The following is a 26336-nucleotide window of genomic DNA, read 5'->3' on the forward strand; positions in this document are numbered from 1 at the left end:
ATTCTCTTGAGTACTTGTCAGTATTTTAAGGTTGGCAATTCAAGACATTTGAAATAGGATGGAGTAGGAGAAAAGTCCTGTTGAAAAGATAGGTTTAAAAATACAAATCCTCTCCTTTCTGTACCTATTAGCTGCCTTTATTTTTTAATCATTATTATTGGCTTTTTTTATTCTCTGTTAAATATATCTTGTTCATGGTGTTCGTAGACACTCTGACAGAAGACAGCCAACTGACCCTTCTGAATACTCTGTGGTCTTGTGACTGCTTGGTTTTTCCCCCCTTGTAAAAATTTTTGTTTGTTTTATTCCACTCCCAACGACCACTCTGCTCCTGGAGGTTTAGAGGAAGTGTTCTTATATCCTGTTAAACCTAGACATGCCTTTCAGAGTTCCCTTTGTTTGCTGAAGAACTACCACCAGGATCTTGACTTAATGATAGGCCAGCACCATTGAGATGTCTGGGAATCCTCAGTTTCTTCTGCAGAACCCCAAGTTTATGTGTTAGTGTTGTTCACGGAACCTCCTTCCTGTGGAACCCTTTGTAGAGTTTTAGTTTTTTTTTTTCTTTTGTTTGTTTGTTTGTTTTGTTTTTCTTCTCTTGTTGGTTACAGGTACCCTTACACCTTAGATTTTAGCATTTGGTCAGACTCCAATGTAGATCAGGCTGACATCAAACTCAGAGATCTGCCAGCCTCTGCCTCTGCCTTGATTATGGGATTAAAGGTATGTGCTACCATGTCCAGATTTTTACTTTTTTCCCCATCAGAAGGAATTTTCTATTCCTTGATTATTTGATTTAGATTCTAGGACTAAGTTTGCAAAGGCAATACATATTCCAGTCTCCTCTCTCAGTTGGCACCATTTTCATTGACTTCATTGGTCACTTGCCCAAGTTGCTGTAAGTTAGCCTGATAGAATGAGATATGCCAAACAATCCACCACTGGGACCAAAACAAAGTTCAAATTAAATATAACTGGAATAGTTAGCATGGCGGCTGAACAGTTCCTCATGGATAACCCAGGAAATGTAGAGATGGCATTTTGCTTAGGCAAAAATCTGAGATGTTCTTGCTCTCTGGTTCTGATGAGAGTTGAGGGTTTAAGACTGAATGTATAATGGGAGCATTGCCTTGCCAAATCAGAAGAGTGACAGGTTAACTAGAAAATGTAACAATCACACTTCCTCTATTTCAGATAATTCTGTTTATTTTTTTCAGGGTATTAGCAACCTAATTAAATCTGTTGGACGGGGGCGGGAGGGGAGGACAAAGCTGTTCTCTCGTGGTTAACATGGTGTTCTTTAGGGAGAAAAAAAAAAGCCAAGGAAAACTCATTATCGGTCATGTTAGCTTTAAAATGGTAATGGGCAGAACCTGGAATTTTAATCTCTTCAGAACTGCATATCTTTTACATTCGGCATTGGCGTCTAGGTCTTGTATTGCAAATTAAATTCTTGCTGTATTTTTAAGTTTGAGTAAGGGTTATATGTATTTAACTGTGTACCTAGCTTTTATCATCTATGATGACATTCTTATCATAGGGGTCTTGACAAAGCAAAATAAATATTATTTATAAATAGTTTACTTGTAAGTAAAGAGCCTATAATATCCAATTGTTTTGCATTGTAATATGGGCACTGTTTTACTAGCATCGTTGTCAGGATCAATTATGAAACTGAAGTTTGGTGCCTCTTTTTTAATCATGTTTTCCCTCCTTGTAGCAGTTGCGTTTAATGTCATTAAAAAGAAATAAAAGTTCTCATCAGTGATTAAAAAAAAATAACCTTCCATTTAAAGAAGTAAAGGAATCTAAAAGGACTCTAATAGAGGAGGAAGAAGCAGCAGAGATACCAAATGGAGGCATGGGAAAGACATTAGGTCCACAGTCAGGGTTAAGTACTGCAAAGAGAGAAAAGAATTTTCCCAGCTAAAAAACTAATTATAAGTTTTATTGGGGTGAATGCTTATCACCTATAAAGACTTTCTCTCACAAACATGATGAAGGCAGGCATTAATTCTGTGTACCTCCTTTTGACTCTGAAATCTGATAAGTCAATAGGAGATGCTCTGTTGTGACACTAAAATAATAGCCCGTTCTACAATGCCGAATCATGTATTCTGTTCAGGAATTCCTCCTGTATGTATATTCGAAGGCACCTATGTAATTGTAGATTCCCTGAGCAGCTAAGCATCAAAGTGACCATCTGTGTCATCATCACTGTGTTCACCATCACTGTGTATATTAGGAGACTAGGTTTCTCCTACAGGAGTCCAACGGAACTAACAACAAGGAGGGCGTAAAAAACTCAGTGTTATACATGTAGCGACAGAGGACTACAGCTAAGAGGGTTTCAAGGTACCTCTGCAAGGGAATTCAAGTTGGTGTGTAGATTTTCTCACTGTGGAGAATGCCTAGTTCTGAGACAGAGAAATGGATTAACCATTCTACCAACCAAAAAATTGATGTTGCATGTCATGATATAGAGGAGAAATCGCTTCTACTAAGACCATGTTGTCTTTAGCAAATTTGCAATAACGATTTATAGTAATATGAAAACATGTTAAATTAGCAAAGCTTTGGGTTCAAAAAGGTTTCTCTTAGACACCAGTAGATAAAGCATGCTGCCTCCTCTCATGCTGACATTTTTTGTCAACACATTCTGCTAATTATTCAGAATAACATTTTTCATAATTGGCAAGGCCATGCCCCGTGCATGGACTTTCTCAGTAAATGTTGAAAATTGCTAAATACAATTTGTGTGATTTATTTTTGTCAAATGACCTTATTAGTGCCTCTCCGGCTGAACTGTGTTTGTGGGTGGACGTGGGTATGAAAATGCAGTCTTGACTTTTTCAAGAAGTTACATAACTTTACACTTCATAAATTTAACAACTGAAATGTTATCTGTAATAAGTGTTTCGAGGAAGTGCTGTTTACCACTGGTTTGATGGAAGTTGATTAGATAATGGTTTTTCATCTGTGTGTTGTCGCTGATATTGGCCCCATTCCAGTTGGCTGCTAAGGTGTCTAAACACTCAGAAGCAGAAATTACCCATAAAACTGTGACAGCCTCCTCCAGGTTCACGGATACAGATCACTGCACATCTGGATGGGTTGTTCTGGCTGAGTTTATAATGTCATATCCCTTGTAAACATGATACACCTGTCTCTCAGTTTAACAGACAGTTTTTGAAGCTAAAGCATTTGTTTTTCCTGAGAAATGAATCACAACACATTATTTACAAATATTAAACCCAGCAGTGACAAAAACATTTCTGTATTCTACTTATTTTATCTTCAGATATAGTAACCCTTTGATAGAAGAAAACTGTGCCTTGCTTTGGCACTATGGAAAACCTAAAAGGGAGATAAGAAAAATATCAAATAATTGATTAATTCTTTTGCCTTTTAGGGAATAAAGCCAAGGATGTGTAACTGTTTTCATCCTTCACATCTTGATAGTTACACCTGCCTTTTGTGTTACAGAGGACTGTACAAGAAACTTTCTGTGTGATTCAACTAAATACAGGAGTATTAGCTGTTCAAGATGTACAGAATATTTCCCCATCATTACACTATTCCAGAGGAGCCTGCAACCCACTATGAAGAATAGAATAGTACGCATGAGAGGACACAACACTCACCAATGAATAGATGTCAATCATGTGCAATGTGGAAAGGAGGCCAGTGAAGACTGACAGGTGCCATGGTTGGAAACAAGAGTGAAAGCTGCCCTTTGATTTAAAGCCTGATCTGCTGCCTTCCAAGTCACTCACTGGGAGGTACTCTGACCTTCATTATAAAATCATTGACTCTAAATGAGCCACTTTATTAGGTTTCGAGATTTACTTCCACCATGCCAAGAACTGTATATTAGATTTACAAACCCTGTCCCCTTATTTAGATGCTGGGTCTCAAATACAAGTCTTATTGCCAAGGTGCACACATAGTTTCACCCTCATCATTATGCTTACTGGAAACATCCTCCCAAAGAGTTATACAGGGAAAGAAACACACCGATCCAGCTCTCAAACACTGTTAGCACATTCAGGGGTCAGTTGAGTAACCTGTAGAATAAAACCCCTGGAGTTCTTAGGGTCATAGGCGCGGTACACTTAAAGTCATTTAAGAAAGCAATGTGAGTGACAAATAGCTCATAAAGAAGAAAACACTTTCTTTATGACTGTAGGACTTCACAGTCATAATTCAGTGTTAATGCTTTCAAATAGACCATACGTCTTCCCATAATTTATTTTTTTCCCATTCCATGTATCGTTATGGAGCACCTGCTATCTATCTACCTGGTTCTTTGACAGGTGCTAGTACCAGTTAGTCTCTGTGGGGAGGTGGTCATTGTGGAGTTCATATATGCACACATGTCTGAGTGTGTACTTGAAGCCACACAAGAGACTGAGACACCTTAGATTTTCTAGAACAATTTCAGAATGTAAGTATGTGCATAAATATTGGCAAGTAAAGGGCAAGTGAGAAAGGAACGCACCCTTGAGGTGGTGCCCTGTTGCTCTTCCACCCCTGGACAGCATTTGCATCAGCCCGCCTACCCTGGGAGTGCTCAAGCGCCCTGAACCAAAGCTCAAAGCAAGTGGCACTGTTTTTTCAAGTGTCACCTCACCTTAAGAAAATTCCTCCCTGGCATCTCTGCCCTCTGCTTGGCTCCTGGAGCCCTCTGATTCCCACTGCTGAAGCTCCTGTTTGCTCTCAGAACTGTTTGATCACTCAAGGGCACAACAGAACAGCATGTAGCTCTTGCCTTTTTGGCACAGGCTTGAAGTTCAGCAGTAGGTGGTTTCTCACCAGTTTGGCTCTTGCTTTAGGACAATGAGTGACAAGATGTTAGTTCACACAGCACGACTTATGTAACTTACAAAAGGAAAAAAGATCAGGCTGAAGGTTTGTTCAGAGAATCAGCAAGATTTCGAAAACAAGAATAAAAGTCTTTTCTCTGTGTCCCAAGATAAAGAGGGTTTGGCCAAACTACTAAAGGGAGGCTTGGCTTGAAAATGAGTGGATGTGGAGAATGCCCCTTTTGAGGTTAATGCCAGTCAGAACAGCCAGACCAAAAGAGAAGACCTTTTGTAAGGAGAGAAGTTGCAAACAAAATGTCATTTATCAAGGTGTTGACTCACTGAAACAGTGCTCATATGATCATAAGAAATTTAAAGCTAAGAAAAAAGTCTACCCCAGTACACCAAAAGCTACACAGAATGATTTTGCTGAATCCTGATAAAACTCATGTAACTGTTTGCCTCTTGCTTAGAGGAAATTTTGGCTCCCCAGAAAAATCATTGCCAGAGAGCTAAACAAATATTAACATGAGAGCCCATGGTTGTTCTTTGAATTTGGGAATGAGTGGTTTTTGAGGTTCCCCTTGTGATTTATCGGCATGGCCATGGGAGGTTTGCATGACCATTGATAAAACACAAGGTCAAGATGTCTCAGGGAGCCATGACAATTGGCTTGCATCGGCCTCTTCCTCCATGCTCAGGCAGAATAGTCACACTGCATATAAAATTTCCAGAGTTTTCCAGTGTTTGCTTTTTTCTGAGAAAGAGTAGGAGAAAGAGGAAGAGGAAGGAGGAGGAGGAGGAGGAAATGGCAGCCACAGCAGGCTTTGTACAAGTCTGCAATGCTAATCTCAATATTTATTCCTAATTATGATTAAGTCTGTTTCTTCTAGCTTTAGGAAGGAGTTGGGTTTTACCAGGCACTTTCTTATCTTTCCCCTTTCCTCACCTGCTACGGTGATTACCAGCTGGCACAACCATGTACATGTGAGACTCTTCTGCTTCTATCTCTAAAAGTATTGACAACATCTATGTGTCTTTGAAAATAAGGAAAAACACAATTTTATGGCCTCACTTCATAAAAATATGACCAGAAAATTGAAAATCAACCAATCTTTGTTTAAGTAAGCATCAAGCCAGTACACCAGCTACAAATTGCAAGGCTCTAGGCTTTGGTTTGGTTTGGTTTGGTTTGGTTTGGTTTGGTTTGGTTTGGTTTGGTTTGGTTTGGTTTTTGAATCAGGGGCTTGTTACATAGCCTTTGTCTCATCTGGAACTTTCTGTACAGGCAAAGCCTCAATCTTAAGACAATATTTTACCTCTGCCTCCCAAGAGCTGAGATTATAGGAATATGCCACTGTGCCTGGGTAAGGGTGTATATTTTTTATATATGAAAAGTATTGAAAAGGTTGAATAGAGTCACCAAAGCACAGAAGCAGGACTTTAAATTGAATTGTGGAGAATCGTGCTCACAGCTATAGATGTGGACCATCTCCAGCTTGAACATCTGAGATGCTGGATTCTGACAGCTGCCGTATCCATTCGCTTTGCTGAGCAGCTGTAAAGTTCAGCTGACGCCATGAAGGCAAGGGTGTGTGGAAGGTGCAATCCACTCAGAGAAAGTGTAGATTCTAGGTTTAAACATAAAATGTGATGGTTCTGTTAGGAAGATACAACAGCTTCTTGCCTCATTCATCACCTCCTACTTTCAATCTTTGTAAAGAATGATTTTCAAAAGTTGAATCATGATTTGCTCCCAAATCCTCACTTCCCTCTGCATCCCTCTTATGCCATATACTTTTATATTTTCAGATATATTAAGAACATTATCCAACTTACAGACGCTAATGATGACTTTGTAGACAAAGAAACTAAAACACAGGTACACAATAACGGCCAACATTGTTGCCCAGAGAGCTCCATTGCAAGCCCACGACAACTGGAGGCACAGAACAGTGCGGTTTCACTTCTCTGTGGCCAGTAATACTTCTTAGGGTGATTAGCATCAGAGTCATCAATTTCCAGTGAGTATCTGAATGCCCACAAGTGCCAGGAGATTCTTGCCATAAGAGTTAACAGTAACAATCAAGTCTGGCCACCTGTGTTGTTTATGTTTGAAAAGCATCCATGTTGACTGAACAAACACTCTCCGGCAGCACACAGCTGTGCTCTGCAGCGTTGCTTTCATCACACTAAGCCTGTTCTTTGAGAGAGACCGGCTTCATGCTGAACTCAGCATGAGGACAACAGGGCAGGACACCAATTAGTGGAAGCATTTGCACCAACCTGACAGGACCACTGTGCAGGGAAGTTCACCAGAGCCTATACAAGAGCAGAAGCATGTCCTTCGGCAGTAAATAATTAAACTGAAAGGAAAAAGCGTTATGCTTCATAGACAGGGATTTGATTTATGTTCAGGAAAATCTGCAGCTTTCAGAAATCTGATGAGTGACCAGTCCCACATGATCTCCACAAAGCCGCTAAGAACTGCACTGTTCCCTTGTACTACACTTTCTCTGTCATCTAAATTCAGTTTTTGACCTTCAGTGGGGCGGACATGAAAACACAGGTCAGACTGTGAGTTAGCACAGCACTGACTCGAGGTTGTCAGGACCCTATCGCTACCTCTCGAAAACAAACACCAGCCATCATGATTCTCCATCCTGGCTAGTTAGCACTTCAATTTTGTAGCTTATTTGTTTTCCTTTAGCTATAAATGATTAAGTATTCTATTTTCTAGAGTTTTAGAACTAAATTTAAGAATAAGGTAACTAGCCAAGTAGTGAATGTAATTTTCTTCAACACATAAATATCGCTTTTAATTCCAATATGTAGATCTATTTTGGTCTATTTTCATTCAGTTTGATGCTCCAGAAAATACAAAGAAAAGATCACAAGCCGAACCTGTGCGAGAATATTCCCAGAGACTTTAAACAACTCTGAGAGATCTGGCCTCAAACCCGAACATTAACATGACTGCTCAATTTTAATGAGGTCAAGCAAGCTGCTGGGCATCTGGCCGGTGCTCAAGGTCCTGCCCTGAATGCTGAGGCCACCTTGTTCTTACCAGGGATGTAAGAGGCAGTGACAGGCGATAATGTAATGCAGAAAGCTGTTGCCCTCACTCACTTCATCTTTGAACCCGAGTCCCAGAGGCGATGCCATAGGTTCCAGCCAAACGTAAGCAGCTTTCTCCTCTCTAAAGAGCCAAAGAAGACTTTTTACAGGGAGAAATGGTGAAAAAAAATTAAAGTCAACCCCTAATATGTGTGGCCTTACCAGCCTGAGGAAGGAAGGAAGGAAGAAAACCACCTATAGAAACTCAGTATCTACATTTTGCCATGGATACCAGGGTAAACACATGTATGTGCTCATTGCTCACCTACTCACTGTGAAAGCAGTCAGACCCCTCCTCACCTCTTGAGATGCATCATACATCTCTGTAGATGTACTACCCTCGTAGATACCTTACCATTACCTACAGCAACTCTACTGCGCAGCCACACTCCAGAACTGTACCCCTACCATCCCATCACTTAGCACCTGTGAATCAACTTTTGCTTTGAACTTCAGCCATTGATCAGCCTTCACCAGACACTCAAGCACCTAAGAAAAGGATCCCAAGCTCTGAAAGCTGCTTTCCTGGGTAATAATGAGAATGTAAATAGGATAACAGGTTCTTCGGCCCTCCAGGATAAATGCCATTAATTCCTTGCAATGCTGAGAACACGCAACAACTTCACAGCCTGCGTAGTGACCATTAGCCATAGGCACTGAGTGTGTGAGGCATGGCTACTCTGACTGGGAAGAGTCTTAGATTTATTTAATTTGAACTAACTTAAGTTTAAATTGTCACATTCGTGAAGCCATTCGCTTCAGCTGATGGCTATTTCATTCAACAGGGTCGTTGCCAAAATGTATACACAGGAGCTGGAGAGATGACCTAGCATTTAAAAGTACTTACTGAGTTTGCAGTGGACCTGAGTTCTGTTCCCAGCACCCACACCAGGAGGCTCATAATTCCGTGCACCTCCAGCTCCAAGGGATCCAACATATACAGATTCCGCACATACCTGAATTTATATACACACACTCCACCACACTCACATGATACACATGATATAAAATCATAAAAAATAAACCCTTTCCATACAAAGCTCACAGGCTGAGACTCACCCAGGTCTGGTACAAGTATGAAGTGGTTTTTCTTCACCTTTGGCTGAGTTCTTTAACTTCACCTGCTGAAGATATTAAAATTTAAAACTAGGGTAGAAAATCTCACCCCTTACATGAGATTACCAGCAACATACCTGGTGATAGATAGGCTAACCACCTATCCATACACCGGTGTGTAAAAAGGACACCACATGGTAAACTTTGCCACTTTGCTCATTCCTAACACAAACTAGTCCACCAGCAACTACAGTCAGCTAATTAAGTTAATGAAAGAAGTATAAAACCTAAGGGCCCTTCAGTCAATGGAAGGGTGCTTTTAAGACTTCTCTATTTTCAACTGAAATGCAGAGTCTAAGAAGAAACAGGCTGATGATACATCAAGAAAAACATGGGGGAGATGCAAAGAGCTTCCTTCCAACTTCAGTATTAAGGACAGAGTAGATTTTCAAAGGGTGACTGCAAAGTCTATGGCACACATAGGACACTATCAAACATGCCATCTGGTTTAACTTACTGGTGTCATCACCATGTTATTTCTAGAACTGTGTGCTTCGTTTCAGCTGAACTTGTGTGGCTGAGTGTCTCACATAAAGGTCTTCCTGTATCTGTCCCAGACTTTCAACTCCCACATAGTCTAGTGTACAAGCGTAAGGGTTTCCTTAAAAGTCTATGTTCAGGGTAAAGGCTCAAAGGGCTTTAGCAACGTTGGGCGGTAAACCTGTGCCAAATGCGGCGGGCACCGCACCAAGGTACAAAAGCTCTGGCTCTTACCCTAAGCACATTACCCAAAGTGCAACCCATGTAGGATAAAGACATTGTGATGCTTTGACGATTTAAAACTTTTATTGGTAGACAATCTCTAGGGGAAAAAAATGGGAATTAGAAACATTATTGTACCATATGGAATATTAAATTCAACCTTTAAAAGATACAGAAAATGGCAAAGAAATAAAGAAAAAAAAACAAATTGACATATGGGCAAGAATTTATAGTAATGCATTTGTTATGTGTTCATTAACAGGAGACAATGAGTTCGGAGATTTAATTATTAACTGTTGTAGAAGATAAATTGCTGCGATGGCTGCATTTGTTAAGTACAGTTTTGACAAGTAGTAATTATTCGAGCACAGTACTTCTTTCAGAGTTGGTTGTTATTTTCTAAGTTTTGGCTGTGTGTAAGTTTTCTCGTGCGTGAGAAAGTGACTTTTACTTGTGTGTATGGTGTGGGTGTATGCGTGTGAGGGCCATGGGTCAATGTTAGGTGTCTTCTTCTATAGCTCTCCTCCTTATGTTTTGAGACAGGGTCTCTCATTGAAGCTGGGCCTCATGATCTCTGCTGGGCTGGCTAGCTAGCAAGCCCCTGGAAGCTGTCTGGCTCTGATCCCTTCTCAAGCACTAGTGTTCCAGGTACCCACCACTGTACCTAGCTTTTTCATGGATGCTGGGGATACAAATCTCAAGTGTTTATATAGCAAACAATTTACCATCGAGCCATCCCCCAATGCCCTTGGTTATTATTTTGAAGCTTTTACCATTCACCATTTCCCAAAATTATTCCTGTAATACAATACCACAGGTACCAATTTCCACATGGTCTTCATGCACATTTCCTGACTTCTGTAAGCACCGGCTTAAATTCTCAGGAGCTCGAGAGTCTTGTCCACTTCTATCCTAGTCCACATGCAAAAATGGAAGACGGAAGATGAGGTGATACAAAAAGCTCAGAAAGAACATTCTGGGTTTTCCAAGGTATCTCAGTCAGTAAAGTACAATCATGAGAGCAGAGTTTATTTCTTACCACTCACATGAAAAGGCCTGGCATGATGGTATACACTTATAATCCCAGCCGCCGGAGAAGTGGAGTCAGGCACATCCCTGGAGTTCACTGGTGAGACAGTTTAGTCTAATAGTAATAGACCCTGTCTCAACAAAACAAGGCAACTGGCTCCTGAAGAATGATAACTTTAAAGAAAGTTGACTTTTGCTTCCATATGAACACAGAGAGAGAGAGAACTTCAGATAATGAACAAAGGTCATGTAGATCTGAGGGATGACAGGTGACAAAGAATTAAATACTGGGGATATAAAAAGAGAAAGGACGGTCGAGACTTCAGAAGCCCTATTGGCCCGTCTCCCATCTTTGATGTGGCTGAAACTGTGCGGAACTGCAATCAAGGCTTGTGACAGACATCTCTCTTGTGTTGTTTCCTAGAATACTTTTTCTACCAGCGTGACAAAGATCACACAGAGGTCTAGGCTAAAAATAGCTCAACAGCCTCTAGCTGATATGATTGCCAATACCAGGTCTGCCTCAGGTAGCTGGATGTTGTCTTAATGATGGGTGTCATCAGGCGAGTCCTTGGTTCAGAACCAAGGAGTCATGCCACTGACCAGCAGTATGATCTCAGACTCTCCAGGACTTAGTTGGCCAAACTGTGAATGAGGACATGGCTACACTAATACAGCAGCCTGTCGGAGGGTGCTAAGACCAGAGAGTCTACAGAACAGCGGTTGATTTTGTTCCACACACTTAGCAACCATGACTCACTGTTATTATGTGTAGCTTTCCTACTGTGTTAGAACAGTTTAACTGTATTTTCCTATAACAAACAAAATTACTAATATTTAACTTAACAGATAGGCATGGTATTATAGTGGCTATTGAATCTCATAAATAGGTTCCTAATAGCCAACTAGTATTTAAGAGGCATATTGATGGTCTTATTGCCTTTAAATTAAGTCTTTATTTCAACCTTTTAATATCTGCTTATAACCTACACTTCCACTCTTTTAAAACAGGCACATAAAGCTTCTCTTAAAGCAAGTAACAATATATTTTGCTTCTATATCTTCCTTGCTTAATCTTCGAAACATGTGAGCAAAGACACTCCATATTTTCAATTCTTCTGGGTTCATGTGATGCTGTACAATTTTCCACCTAACCACCAACACAGCAAGCAGGGACCTCTTCCTCTTTTACATTGTGACAGTCTGACTAATGGGCTCTTACTGACCAACACATACCCCTTTTGCTTTTAGAAACATAGCTTCTCCCTTTATATTATTTATTTCCCTTTTGCCGTTTTCTATCATAAATGACTTTCATTTCATCATTTCTGCTTCTGTCTACTTACAAGCTCAATATTATTTCATTGTTATTTTCATGTTATTTCCATTCTAATGCTTGCTAATATGGAAACTACTTGCTCAGAATGTTTGGCCAACATTCCTTTGTATCCTATTGGTCATAGACTCATCAAGCACTTGGTGAAATTCACAGCATGCCACACAGGGGTAAGAGATGGTCCTGTTACATCAAGATAGAGCTACCAGTCATACAGCAAAGAGTAACTGACTTCTGCTCAAGTGTTCATGTGGAAGAAGTCACAGAAGCCTCTAGAAAAGTTACCCGTTAACATCTGTCATCTTGTCGGCTGTCAACAGCTCGCAGCTTGTTAGATGGCCACACATGAAGCAGCAAAACAGTGTCTTGTGAGGCCTCTCTCATTTCCTCTCCCTGTTGCCCCAACTGTTGACAGTCCAGAACACTGCACTGGCCAGATGGAAAAGGGGGAGGACTAGAAGGTTCAATGACAAGCTCATTCTCACTCAGAAGTCTCACACTGCTAGACACAAGATGATAACATGTGCTACTGATAGTTGAATTGCACAGAGGAGGTGGACTTCTAGGGCTTAACCTGTATTACTCAGGAGTGACAGAGAAGCCATTAAACTTGCCTAACTTTGCACATGGATGTGAGAAAGAGTAATCTTAGTCTCTATTTAAAGGGACAGAAGGAGACAAGAGCGAAACTACCTTGTCACTTCGTTTTGTAGGTCATCCCAAGTTGAACGAAATCAGCTGCTTCGTGGGTGGAGAAATGGTCATGTCAAGGGAAAAGACAGCTTTCTTTCCCTGGAGTACAGATGCCATTGGCAGACAAAATCAGTGGCAGTCTTAAAACTATGGAAATCACCCTGAGTTGGAAGACAACACTTGTCATCTCTGGATCAAGCATTATTGCTTACTGCTTCCTTTCCACTTCATGTAGAGCCATGTAGAATGGTACCAACTGTACCCTTCTCCATCTTTGCTTTGAAGGAATCACCTTAAAGTGGCTCTTCCCAGGGGCCCACCATGGAGAGTCTTATAAAGCCAAATGTGATGAGGCAGTTTTTTTTTTTAATCCCAGCACGAGGAAGACAGAAGCAAAGGAATCATGAACTTGAGGCCAGCTTAAACTACAATGTCAAGACCTTGACAAAACAAAACAAAAAAAAAAAAAAAGATGAAACAAGCAAACAAACAAAGGAAAGAAAATTGAAAGAATTTTTATGATCTTTTTAAATAGTGGCTCATGTATTAATGAAGGCAAATCAAAAGAAGGAGGCAATATCATTCCAAGAAAAGACTTAAAGGCTTACGCCCTGGAGGGTTTTGAAGTAACGTAACTCTACAGCTGTATGTACATCTCTGCAAAATAGCAAGTAAATAGCTACATGACTTCTTAACAAAATTCAATGTCCTCGTTAATTTGCCTGTTTATGCACAAGCTTTGCGGGTATGTGTCCTGCTTGGTTTTAAATGAACCATCACCTCCTTGCATTTTTCTTCTGTGCTTTTCGGAATCTCACCCCAAACATAATATGATGTAAAAAGGAGAACTGTTCTGGGAGCATTGGCCCTTGCTATGATCGAAAAAACAACAGCAACAACAGCACTACAATATTGCAGATGGCCAAGGCATTCGCTTTGCCACTGCTTTCTGTCTTTAAAAACATGAAATGATACTAATCTAGCGTAATTCACAAGTTACTTTTGGGACTCCGCAAGGCAGTGAACATGAAATGTATGAAGATGAAGCAATTTAAAATAACAGTGTGTTTTATGGTATGGCTTCTTCAAGGTTTTAATGAGGAAATTCCATCTCAGTAAATGAAAGTGGAGGATGAAAGGGAGGGGAAAAACAGGAGGAAGGAAAAACTGCAAGGGAGAAGGGAATGAAAAATAGAGATACACAGGGAAGGAGGGAGAGATAAGGTAGGGAGAGAGGATGAAAGGGAAAGAGGGGGGAGTGAAGGAAGGAGGGAGACAGGATGAATGAGGTCTGATGTAAACCCAAAGCCTCCAGGCAATACCTAAATTTACCCTATGGAAGGAATCACTGCTTTCATGTACCACAGGGCAATTTACTGAGTTTCTACATGGAGCAAGTTACTTCTAAATTTCTTTTCCTTTGTTCCTCTTAAGGAATGGCAAAAAGTTTATTGTGAAATAACTTTTATTATCAAAATTTATCTTCCAGATTCTCTGTTTTTCTCTAGTAAAACAGTGACTTTTATGTCCTCCATTTTAGTCCTATCCTCCCCATCTATGTTTGGAGCTCTGTCTTGGCCATTTGGGGCAGAAGTAATTTTTCATCTACAACTTGGTAATTCTTAACTTCTTTATCAGACTTTTGCATTTTTTTTTTTTTGGAACTCCCAACAGGGAAACAAAATTGTTCCTACAACTGTTTTCTTAATTTTATCTTCCAGGTTTTGAAAACAATAGGGACATATTGCCGAGTATATTAGAAGTATAAAGTTTTAAAAGGAGGGGGGTAATCCCCAAGTTGCACAGAAGCAACAATAGCTAAAATATTGTATTTCTTTTTCATTTTTCAATTTTTCCATTTTTTGAAACACCAGTCTTGCTATATATTCCAGGCTGTCCTTGAACCCACAATCCTCCTGCCTCTCTGTTGTTAGAGTTGGGATTGTGGACTGTAACATTGCTCCCAACTCTTACTCTTTACGAGGAGCTGGCTTACCTTCTCACTGAACCTTATCACTTCGTATCACTGGCATTTTTCTATGTCGATAGTTATTTGTACAATAAGGTTTTAAGTTGTCGTTTTAATGTGACGCTCAAATTCAAAATGCTTTATATTGTTTTCTAGTGAAAAATTAGCTAATTTGCTTTTTGTTTGAATCTACTTATATTGTTTGCTTCTTAAACAGCAGGAACATTTTCTAATTGAAGCAAATGTTTTCATAGAATCAATCCAGTTTTTCTCACCTATCTGTTAAATTGTTACTTTCATTTTCTGTCTTTTCTTTCATTGCAAGTTGAGGAAAATGTGGTAAAAATGTGTTATTTTTCAGAATGATCTTCAATTGTCTTTAGATATCTCTAATTGTTTATAATATACATGTTCTTTTTATTGAGAACTTTTGACAATAGAAAAAGATCCTGAAGATTATTTTTTATAAGCATAGAAAGAAACTTGCTGTTAAGTATAAATATAAAATTTCTCTATGGGTTCTCATGTTGAATGCTCGCTCCACAACCGCTGCTGTCATTTTTGGGAACGATGAGAATGTTAAAAGGTTGATTCTAGTTAAGGAAGAAAACTGTGAGGGGCTGGGGTGTTTTTGAAGTCAGTACATGGTCCCTGGTTACTTCTTCTCCATTAGCTTCCTCCAGAAGGTGGTAAGTTCTGACGCACTCTCCTGCCACAGGGATGTTCTGCCTTACCCTGGGCCCATAGCTAAGAGACCCAGGAATTCGAAAATCCTGAGACAGTGAGGCAGAATAAGGCCTTCTGTCTTTATGTTGTTTATGTTAGGTGTTTTGTCAGCAACAAAACCCCTCTAATTTCAATACTGGCTAATCTATCGTTCCTCTAATAATCTATATCGTCATTACCCAACAAATGAGTCGGTACAGTGTCGGGATAGTGCATCAACTGTTTTTCATCATTAGCAAAACTTACTAGGAAATATTTTGACAACTGTTAGAAGGTGACCGGCCACACTATTTACCATAGGAGGGACATTTGGCAAAAAAGCCAAGGCAGTCTCCAGTAATTTTCCCTAGGACAAGTTTCCTTGGTGAAGCTTAGTCAGACAAATACACCTTACTCCTTAAACCCAATTAAATAAATAAGCTCCTATGTAAGAGGCTCATACCTTTAACCCTCAACAGAATCAACCAAATGATCCTCATAATCTTGAATAATGTACACTGAGTTTATTCATCTTGTCTCTGATTCTTCCTCCACAAACATTTGTTCCAGGGATATATTTATGAACTATTAGACACTGTGGCTAATGAGCTGGTCTTCCATCTCTCCTCTCTGTCTCCCAACCTCTTACCTTCTTGGTCACTATTCTCCAGTCACTCTGGCTTCTTGCTGCTCCTTGAGCATATCTATTTACAGTCTCTGGACCGGAAGTTCTTTCAAATGCCAATACATCCTTTCTCATTCTATTCATGGCACAGGTCTAACACATCAGAAAGGCCTCCCTGGGCATCTTATCCGTCAGCATCTTCTCCTGCCATTTCACAAGTCTTTATATATCCAGTTTCACTTTTCTGTGGTATCAGGGGCCAGAGGTCAACAGCAGTCTAAACATACTAACTAAAAAGTTCTAGAATTCAACAATTCACAAGTGTTAAATTTTGTACTATTGTATACTGTGATAAAATTCTCGGGCTGTAAACACTACATCATTTTCAGAGCGTAAATTATTCCTTTATCTGGTGTATCCATGTTGAACATACTACCCAGTGATGAATCTCTTAGCAGTTGATCAGATCAACTGTCATGGATTCATGCTCCTGCTCTATAAACCCTTATTTTACTTAATGGTTTATTCTATCATTTTCTTAGTAAATACATTTTATTGTTGGTTGTAAGTGTTAATTTCATACCATTCTTAGCACAAACTTTCTCAGAGGTATATGTGGTGGTTTGAATAGGTATGGCACCCTTAGATTCATGTGTTTGAATGCTGAGCACTACTAGGACGTGTGGCCTTGTCGGGGTAGGTATGGCCTTCTTGGAGGAAGTGTGTCGCTGTGAGGGCGGATTTCTGGTTTCCTATGATCAAGCAGTATGCAGTGTTATAGAATTCTTGGCTCCTCCAGTACCATGTCTGCCTGCAGGCTGCCATGCTTCTTGTCATGATGAAAATGGACTAAACTCTCTGAAACTGTAAGCCAGCCCCAATTAAATGTTTTCCCTTATAACAGTTGCCCTGGTCATGGCGTCTCTTCACAACAATAAAACCCAAACTAAGGCAGCACAATGTGGGGGCGGGGAAGGGGGGTCAATGTCTTACCTGCCGTGTTGTCACCTGCTGGAGATCTTGGCGTACATCCTCTGCAGATAAGAAAGACAACTGTGATTCCCGTTGTCAAAGCTCCACTTATCACATGTTTATGTGTATTTTCACCATCTCATCTGCTTTCGCCCTAGTAAACTATGAGCTCAGAAGCAAGGCGGTGTTGTTTAATCATTATTTGTAAAGAGAACGTATGAGCCAAGGGTGATAGCAGTAAACACTTGAGACTCTAGAGCAAAGTGCTTCTACTTAAAACTCAATTCTGCTTGATAGAATTGTGTGATCTTGAGCAGGTATTCTAGACTTTCCGGGCATGAGTTTCTAGGCAAAATGGAGGGTAGCAATTACTATTGGAAGATGTTCTGGCAAACAACAAGGTAAGACACTTGATACAATTGAAGTGCCCACTGAGTTGCAAGTATTCTGTGAGTTTGCCCTGTGATGCTATTGTTTTACTCATTAATGAATTTCATTCAAGCATTGCATCCAAGAGAGGTTACAAACTTGGAGTCATCTGAATATGAATATGAGAATAATTAAGATCTCAAAGTGGCAAGTGCTATTTGCTAATATTTAACTGTTCAGACTTTTCTTCTATTTTATGTGAGAGGGCACACTGTCTCAAATAGTAGAATTTCCATCCTATAATCTTGATTCTGGTTTCAAACCGAATGTTCCCCATACTTCAGAGACGAGTGGTGACTGAGTATTTTATAATGTCTTGTAGGTTTCCTGGGAATAGCTGGTGTTGGGTTTTACTGAGCACATTTGCGCTGTGAACAACATTTGAATTGGGAATTGTTCCTTTAATTTCTAAGGCATTTACAAAACCAGTTTCCCTGACTAGGATCATTTTCTGGGCCATAAAACACACTAAATTTGGTTTACTAGGAGGCATCAGTGGAAGCCTTTGTCATGGATTCCACTTAGCAGGACTTTCCTGCAAGCACGCCATCTAAATTTCTCTGAAATTTTAGATGGAACACATGGTTCTGAGTCCTGATATTGTCCATAATGGCCTCACAATGCTTTTTATTTCATTTGTGAATTTTTAATCTTTAAACAATGAATTATGGAAGAAGAGGGGAAACACACTAAATGTTGCTTTCAACAGCTATTCATTACCATCCTGTGTGCCCATACATGGTTAGATACAGGTTCCTATTCACAAGATTCCACTCTTTTGGCCTCACAATTTAGGAAGGAGAGGGAAGAAGCTTAAAGATTCAAAACTGAAATGTTGGATTTTATCATTTACTGAAGGTTGCAATGTGAGGTAAGACTACCAATCTGAAGTCAGGCAAGTCCCACATCAATTGCATGGTTCACTTTGATACGAGGGCAAGCCATAACCCCACCCCCTCTCAAAATGACTTTGTGGTCCACAGGGGGGAAAAGGCCTGTGACATTCAAATGGTCCTGGAACTCACTAAGTTAACAAACTTCAAAATGTTTTATGAAAGGGGCTAATAACATCTATTGAAGGCGGGTCACTGCCCTGTTTGAAGATCTGTAAAGGAGTCATGATCTTTGTTCAAGGAAGTAAAATATTAAGAAAAGTTTTGTTGGTAGAGTTCTAAACTCACTGTGCACTGGGAAGTCCTTCTAATCATGGGAGCTGCTTCCCATCCAAAAATAAAATAAAACACTCTGATAGGCAAATGATAATAGCCTTTAGCATCAAATAATATCTAAAAGTAAACTCAACGAAACATCCTAGAAGTGTTTATTTGAGAACATTCTGTTCAAACTGTAGGTGAACTCTGCAGAAAAATATTTATACTGTTGATTATTTTAAAGCTTTTTTTATAAGTTTCTAATGTTCAACTTCATTTCAATGATATCCATCAATCAGATTTGGTTTTTTAACCATATTTTGCCCTTCCTGTAAGAAAATATTATAGGGTCACAAATATTATATTAGTAAATGACAATAAGAAGAAGAATCCAAAATCTGATGGACATTAGGTCTCTACAGCCTACTATGATGGACTCCCTTTATCATATTCATAGACAGGGCCTCTGTCTACCAATCAGGTTAACCCCAACAGCATAACTGACTAAGCAGAGAGCTATAGCTCCTCCCTTCCTAGCAGAGAGAGTTCATTGGGAAACTCCTCAACTATTCAAGGAAGTCATCGGATTTTTTTCCTTTTGATTTTGACCACATCATGACCACCACTCTTTGCTGTTTTCTTGTGTCCTCCACCACTTCTGCTGTCCTGCACATGTGAAACTGCAGACTGGTGGCAGTCATTGCTTCCCTTCGTGAGCTGTTCTTCTGCCTAAGCCCAGAGACTCACACTAACAGTCAGCTATTCCATGCTGAGCACACGGTTGTAGCTGTTCACTCTCTATCCCCGAGCTCTTAAGGTTGAGCTCTGTTACCAGGCAACAATACCACGTGGCCGTGGGTCTGGTTCATGCGGATATGCCTTCCTTGGATCACACTCTGTAAGAGCCTCTTCTCCCTGGGAGCCTAAGACAAGCCTTTGGAGACTGGGCCAGAAAGCAGATGATTAACAAAGCTTACATGAATCTACTAATAATCCTTCATGGTCATGGTGACATTCCATGTTGCCATCTCTGTCACAGGGAAGCCCAAATCAAAAGAATTCACTGAAAACTGGCACAGTTCTGTCATGGCAAACAAGACGGAAGATGGCAACATTAAAACCTAGGCTAGCTGGCTCTTTTGAGGAGATGCCAGCCTCAGGCAGAGCCCACTGTCAGCTGTCATCCACCTTAAACTCCTAAGAGGAGATGGGCACACATTCCCCTGAAAGCTGCGGGACTCAAAGGCCAGGCTTTGAAAACGGGAGAGTCTCGGGCACACTAAAGGGCAGAAGAACATCATATCTTTGACACTTAAAATGTTAGAAGCACAATTTGGAACAGACCTTGGATTTCACATAGCTCACTTTGTACTCTGAATTAATTTCCCTTACAAACTGAAAAAAAAAAAAAATCTGAAACTTACTATAATAGTTAACCTTCATAGTCAACTTAAGGGGATTTAGAATCACCATGGAAACATTTCCCTGGGTGATTCCCTGAGGGCGCTTCCAGAAAAGTGTAACTGAAGAGAAGACCCACCCTAAGTGTGGGACCCAAGCTGAAAAGGGGGAGGGGGGTGCCAAGACTTATCTTTCTGTGCTTCCTGGCTGCAGAAGCATTGTAACTGGCTGACTCATACCCCTGCCACTAGGCCTGCCATATGGACTATCTCTCCTCAGACTGTAAGCCAAACTAAACTAAACCCTACACCTTTCTTTCTTTAATTTGCTTTTGTCAGGTTTGTTTTTTTTTTTTTTCACAAAACCGAGAAAATTGATACAATTTATGATGATAAAAGGTGTTCAGCTTCTTCAACAATAACATTGCATCTTCAATACTTGGCTTTTAAAACCACACCTCTTTTTTTCCCATGCTTTTATTACTCTTCTCATATTTTTGCCAGACACCACATATTCCGTTTTAACAGAGACATGCAATTAGAGAGCATGTGCTTCAGAGCTGACTGTTTTTCTCTCTTTGTTCACCAGTATAATCCCTTCTATCAACATCTTACATTTGGGTCTCATCACAATAGGAGGGACTTGTGCTGTGCAGGCTGGCTCAGGAGCAGGGACATTGAAACTTAGCAGGAGCCAAGTATAAGATGTTGGGATAAGATATGTGAAAGCATGTGGATATTGGCATAATAACATTCATCCTTTTTAACATGGGCATTAAATGTTTTGGGTCAACAGTGACATCAAACATGCAAGGAGTCAAAATATATGACTCAGCTCCCTAACAGGGCTTGCAATTTTCATTTGCAAGCCATTCACCATGACCTCAAGTCCTTACAGGTTAATGTCACTAATGTGATTTCTGCATTAAATACTATGGAAGTCTTAAACACACCCCATTATTTAAACTCTAAAATCTAAGGAAACTTTGAAACTTCACAAAAGACCTCAAGTAATACTGACGAGAATTCCCACTAATTAGCTGTGGCAGGCTTGGACACATCCAAGAGCGCTTTTCTAAGGACTTCTAGTATAGTTATGACATGAAACCAGCCAAACATTACAAGTCAATTCCAAGGTGCATTTCACATGAAATAATACTTATCAAGCTTCCCCAGAAAGAGATGGAGAAGATTCAGAGCTAAGAGGTTCTACCACTAATGAACTGTGTGACTTTGGGAGAATCCTGACTTCAGTGTCCCACTCAGAGTATTTCTCTGCTCAGCGACATGGTCATTTACAGAAAACTTTATTCCAGAGGCCATGGGAGGCCAGAAGCTAAAACTCTATTACTTTAAGCCCTTTCCTATTTTAAGCATCGTTTTTTAGAGAAAATAGTTCCAAGTGTTTTCAAACTAATTCTTCTTAGCAACTTTCCAACAGTCATCAAATTTATTCAAATTAAGTAGCAAATGGAGACACCCTAGAGCAGATATACATTTAGTTTTAGGTTGATGCCTTTATATTTTACATATCGTTGAATTCTCAAACAATATAATTAGCAATAGCGCAAAATGTAAGTGGATTGAATCTAAACTGTGAAGCTTGAGGAAGAGAAGTTTTTAATCACTGGATGTTTTGTAGCATAACTAAATCACATTGTTTATGATAATTTTATTACCTCAGCCCTCTTTGTAACAGAGTTATTATATTTCTCAGTGATGTATGGTATCACACTTGCAAAGCCCTTTCAGTAATTGGAGCTCCACAAAACTGGCTTCTAAGGCTCATTAATGTGAAAAACGATTGTAAAAGTTAGGTAAGTGTAGTCATTTCGTTCTTGAATTAGGACTCCCAACTACGAGTTGGGAGTTCTGTACCTTTGATGATAGCATTGACTAGAAATCAACTCTTCTTGTCAATGACATATTTGTAACACAATGGATTTAATTTTTAAAACTAAAAATGTAAGCTGTCCACTTTTTTCCAAATTGCAAAATCTATTCCAGAAATCTCACAGCAGAGATTCTAACCTAGATTTCTCTTTGGAAACACCTAGAGAATTTAGCAAAGCAAAAGCAAAGTCTATAGCTGAGCTCAGCCACAGAATAACCACTCAAGATTTCTAGAGTGGGAGGCAGGTATTGGTATGGCTAGAGAGAGAGAGTTACAGAAGACTTGTACTCAAGCCTAAACTACTTGCCTCAAGGAATTGCATTCTTCTTTTTAGTCCCTATTCAATTTGCTACTGGAATGTTTTTCTTTTCTGATCATGCTTTTTTCATTCTCTTTCTTTTCCCTTAAGACAAGGTCTTTCTATATAGCCCAGAATGGCCTCGAACTCTTAATTATTCTCCTGCAGCAGCCTCCACTATGTTTACCTAAGCCTTGTTCTTGTTCTCTCTCTAACATTTTTGCAAAATGTTCCTGATATGGTAGTTGTTATATGATTTTTCCTTAAGTATCTGTATGACTGGTGGCACATGTATTATCCATTTTACAAAAGAGAAAGCCTTTATTTTCCCAAAGGACCATAATAATAAATGAAGAAGTGAGAAGAAGGACTCAGAGGCTTTGAAACTGGTAGACCATTGTCACACACCAAGAGTTACTATCTCCAGGAAGTATATCTAGAAAGGCTGAAGATGAGGGATCCTTCCTGTATGTGATACAGGCTCCATTGGTTCAGAAGCCCTCAGACAGAACCTGAATTTTAAAATAGAGAACTTAGATCATGAAATAAAGAAAGCTGTGTAGGTGGAAAATATGCCAAGGGCAGTGGCAGAAAGAATATACTCAAGCTAAAGAAAAAGTAAGTGTTCCAGAAAACATGTGCCTGAGTTTCAGCTACTGAAAGGAAAAACAAAAGAAAAAAAGGAAGGAAGGAAGGGAGGGAAGGAGAAAGGGAGGAAGAAGGGAGGGAGGAAGGAAGGAAGGAAGGAAGCAGAGACTCAAAAAGCTAAAAATCCACAATATTCATTCCAGTTCCATGCAGAACAGTGGTCTACAGACAGGGGTCCTCGGGTTAACGTATCATACTGTCACCGGGAAAATTCTAGAAAGCCTTTCTGTTAGAGGTCAAAGGTGACATCCAGAAACTACCACTGTAACCAGGTGCTAGACCGTTGAGTACAGTCCTGAAATCTAGTCAACTTTAGAGAAACACTGAAATTCCGTGAAGAATTATACTTGGGAGAAAAGGTGACTTCTTTTTATTTTTTTTATTTTTATGTATATATTTATTTATTACAATTTATTTGCTTTGTATCCCTGCTGCAGCCCCCTCTCTCATTTCCTCCCAGTCCCACCCACCCTTCCTTGTCTCCCCCTATGCCTTTTTTTTAGTCCCCTGATAGAGGATGACCTCCTCCCCTTCTATCTAACCCTAGCTTATCAGGTCTCATCAAGGCTGGCTGCATCATCTTCCTCTGTGGTCTGGCAAAGCTGCACCCTACAGAATAGGTATCTGAGTAGGAGAAGACAAGAAACAGGACAGGAGCCTTCCACAGAGGACCTCTGAAAGCCTCTACCCACCAGGGTACTGAAGGAGATACTGAGACTCATAACCAAACCTTGGACAGAGTGCCAGAATCCTTAGAGAAGAAAAGGGAGAAAGAAAGACCTGGAGGGGACAGGAACCCCACAAAGAGAACAACAGGGCCAAAAAAACTGGGACCAGGGGGCCTGCAGAGACTGATACTTCAACCAAGGACTGTGCATGGAAATAACCTGTGCATGCACAGATGTAGCCCATGGCAGTTCAGTGTCCAAGTGGTCCCTAGTAAGGGGTACACGGGATGTCTCTGAAAAGGTGATTTCTTATTGGCTGCCATCAAGTTAGGACACCAGAAGAACTCTGAAAGTAGGCAGAAATAGCAAGTAAACATGTGCAGGAAATGAACTGATGAAGGTTCCAGACCTGGAAAGTGGAACAAGAGAGGGTCAAGACTGGATGGTGACATTCATGAAGCATGTCCTGATCCCATGAGCAGACATCTAATGGCATCAGAGACTTTGACCAGTTGGAGGAAGATGTCTGATCTGTGCCTTCCAATCTGTTCTGACCAATACAACAGCTCCAAGAAAGTACAGGTGGCTCTGTCCAAAAACCACACCTTCTGGCTACCAGGCTGAACACTGTGGGAGAAAGAGGAAGCAAACCTGCACACAGACTCTGGCCTCAAAAGTGGCGCACAGCCAAAGCAGCCCAAGAGAAGGAGCTAGTCATTGGTTAGTATCTTTTCATCATTCAATTTAAATACTTACCTGTAAAGTTGCTATTCATTTGTCTACTTTGTTTTTCATTCTTTCCTCTTTTTAATATCTACTCTCATTGTTTCATTTTATCCTGTCAAATCTTCCTATAGAGGAAGGACTCTTCTCAAAGAGATCAAGCTGGCCTAGACCTAGGAGCATCCCTGTCCCAAACTTCTACATACTGACAGTATAAACATGGACCACCACACCCTTATAATATTTGAATTTTACCCTCCCTTCTTTTTCATCTTTTAACACTGTAAAATTCTTTTTCTTTTTTCGATTATATTCATTTTTCTCTCTTCATTCTTTATCTTTCTTCTTTTAATTTTCTTTAAATTTTCATTGTTTTCTGGTTGTACATTTGTAATTGTTTTATTATTTTATATTCTTTTTTTGAATTTCATCTGTAACTATGTGTTTTGTATTATGCTTCTTCATATTTCACTTTGTACTTTCTATTTATTTTTTCCTCTTTCTTTTTTTCTTTCTTTCAGTATTTTCCTTAATATTTACATTCCAATTCTCATTAATAATCTTGTTAGATTTAACAATGTGTCTTTTCTCCTTTTTTATTTTTATGGGATTATTATGAAATTGACTGTAATTGGTTATGACCATGATTACTTTGTGGTTTTACTATTGGTTGTAGTTTCTTTTCTTGTCTCTGAGTAGTTCTGGGGACTGGGCCATCTGCCTTGATGTTAACTGTGGTTTAAGTGGTCAGTACAGTTGATACCCTGCAATAGCTTAGACCTGCCCATCCCTCAATGATTACTTCACCTCAAAGAACATAAGACATTCAAATTTCCAGCCAATGACTTGTCCTAAATGCAGACAAATAAAAAGTATAAGTGAGCAATGTGATTCCTCCAATCAATAATTTCATGATTATCTGATTCTAATGATAGTGAGATGGATAAAATTCTAGATAAAGAATTAAAATAAGTAACTATAAAAATGACTAATATTTACAGAGAACATAGTTAAACACCTAAATGAAATGAAATAGGATAAAAATAAAGAGCTAAATGAAGTAATGAAGAAAGTGCAAGATATATATAGAGAATCCAAAAAAGATACAGAGATTCTGAAGGAAAGTAACAAATTGAAATTTAGGAAATGAAATGCTCAACACGTTAAATTAAAAAAAACAATTAATAGCTAAATTAAGTAGAAGATAGATCACTGGGTTCATAGATAAGGTGGATTATTTATAATATTCAGGTAGAAAAAGAAAGTATCAACAGTATATAGACATTTCAGATACCAATAAAACTCGAAACCTACAAGTTATATGTCCAGAAGGAAAAGAGGTACAAGCTAATGGTGTAGAAAATATAGTTGATAAAAAAGAAAGTTATAGAGAATTTCACAAATCTTGGGGAAGAGGTAGAGATCTGGATTCTGGAGAGGACTGGAATCCCAAATAGACACAACCAGGAAAGAATCTCCACAAACTGCATTACAGCTAAAACATTACCTATACAGATAAAAGAGAATATTGAAAATACAAAAATGAAGTTTCAAGTCTCCTATAAAATATTACAAACTAAAAATTTTTCAGAAAGTTATACATACGTTTCAATAATAACTCTGAGTATTACTAATGGTCTCAGTTTTCCTATAAAATGACAGAGAATGGCCAATGATAAAATAAGGCCCAACTGCTTGCTGTCAACAAGAAATGCACTTCACTGGTAAAGATACACAAAGCTATACATACAGCTTGAAAGCAAAATGATGAAAAAAAAAATATTGCAAGCAAATGGTACCCCAAAGCAAGCCAAAGTGGCTGGTACAAACTCATATCCAAAAAGTAGATTTCAAGGCAAACAGACAGAAGTCATTTAATAAAAAAGATATGACAACTATAAGCATGTATATATCAAATGTTGGCACATCTATTTTATAAAACAGACTACTGATTATAAATACAGACAGTTCCTAATAAAATAGCAGGTAACCTCAGAGACTCGTTCTCAGAAATGCACAAGTCAACTGCACTTGAAAAGCCAACAAAGAAGCATTA

The 26336-nt window shown here is 39.4% G+C and overlaps 1 pseudogene; it reads left to right on the forward strand.

Annotated features, from left to right (window-relative positions):
- Positions 1-26336, forward strand: part of LOC129668668 (S100P-binding protein-like) — a 138822-nt pseudogene that overhangs the window by 1660 nt on the left and 110826 nt on the right.

This window comes from Psammomys obesus, unplaced genomic scaffold (genome assembly GCF_907164565.1).
Source record: "Psammomys obesus unplaced genomic scaffold, mPsaObe1.curated_primary_1811, whole genome shotgun sequence".
Lineage (NCBI taxonomy): Eukaryota > Metazoa > Chordata > Mammalia > Rodentia > Muridae > Psammomys > Psammomys obesus.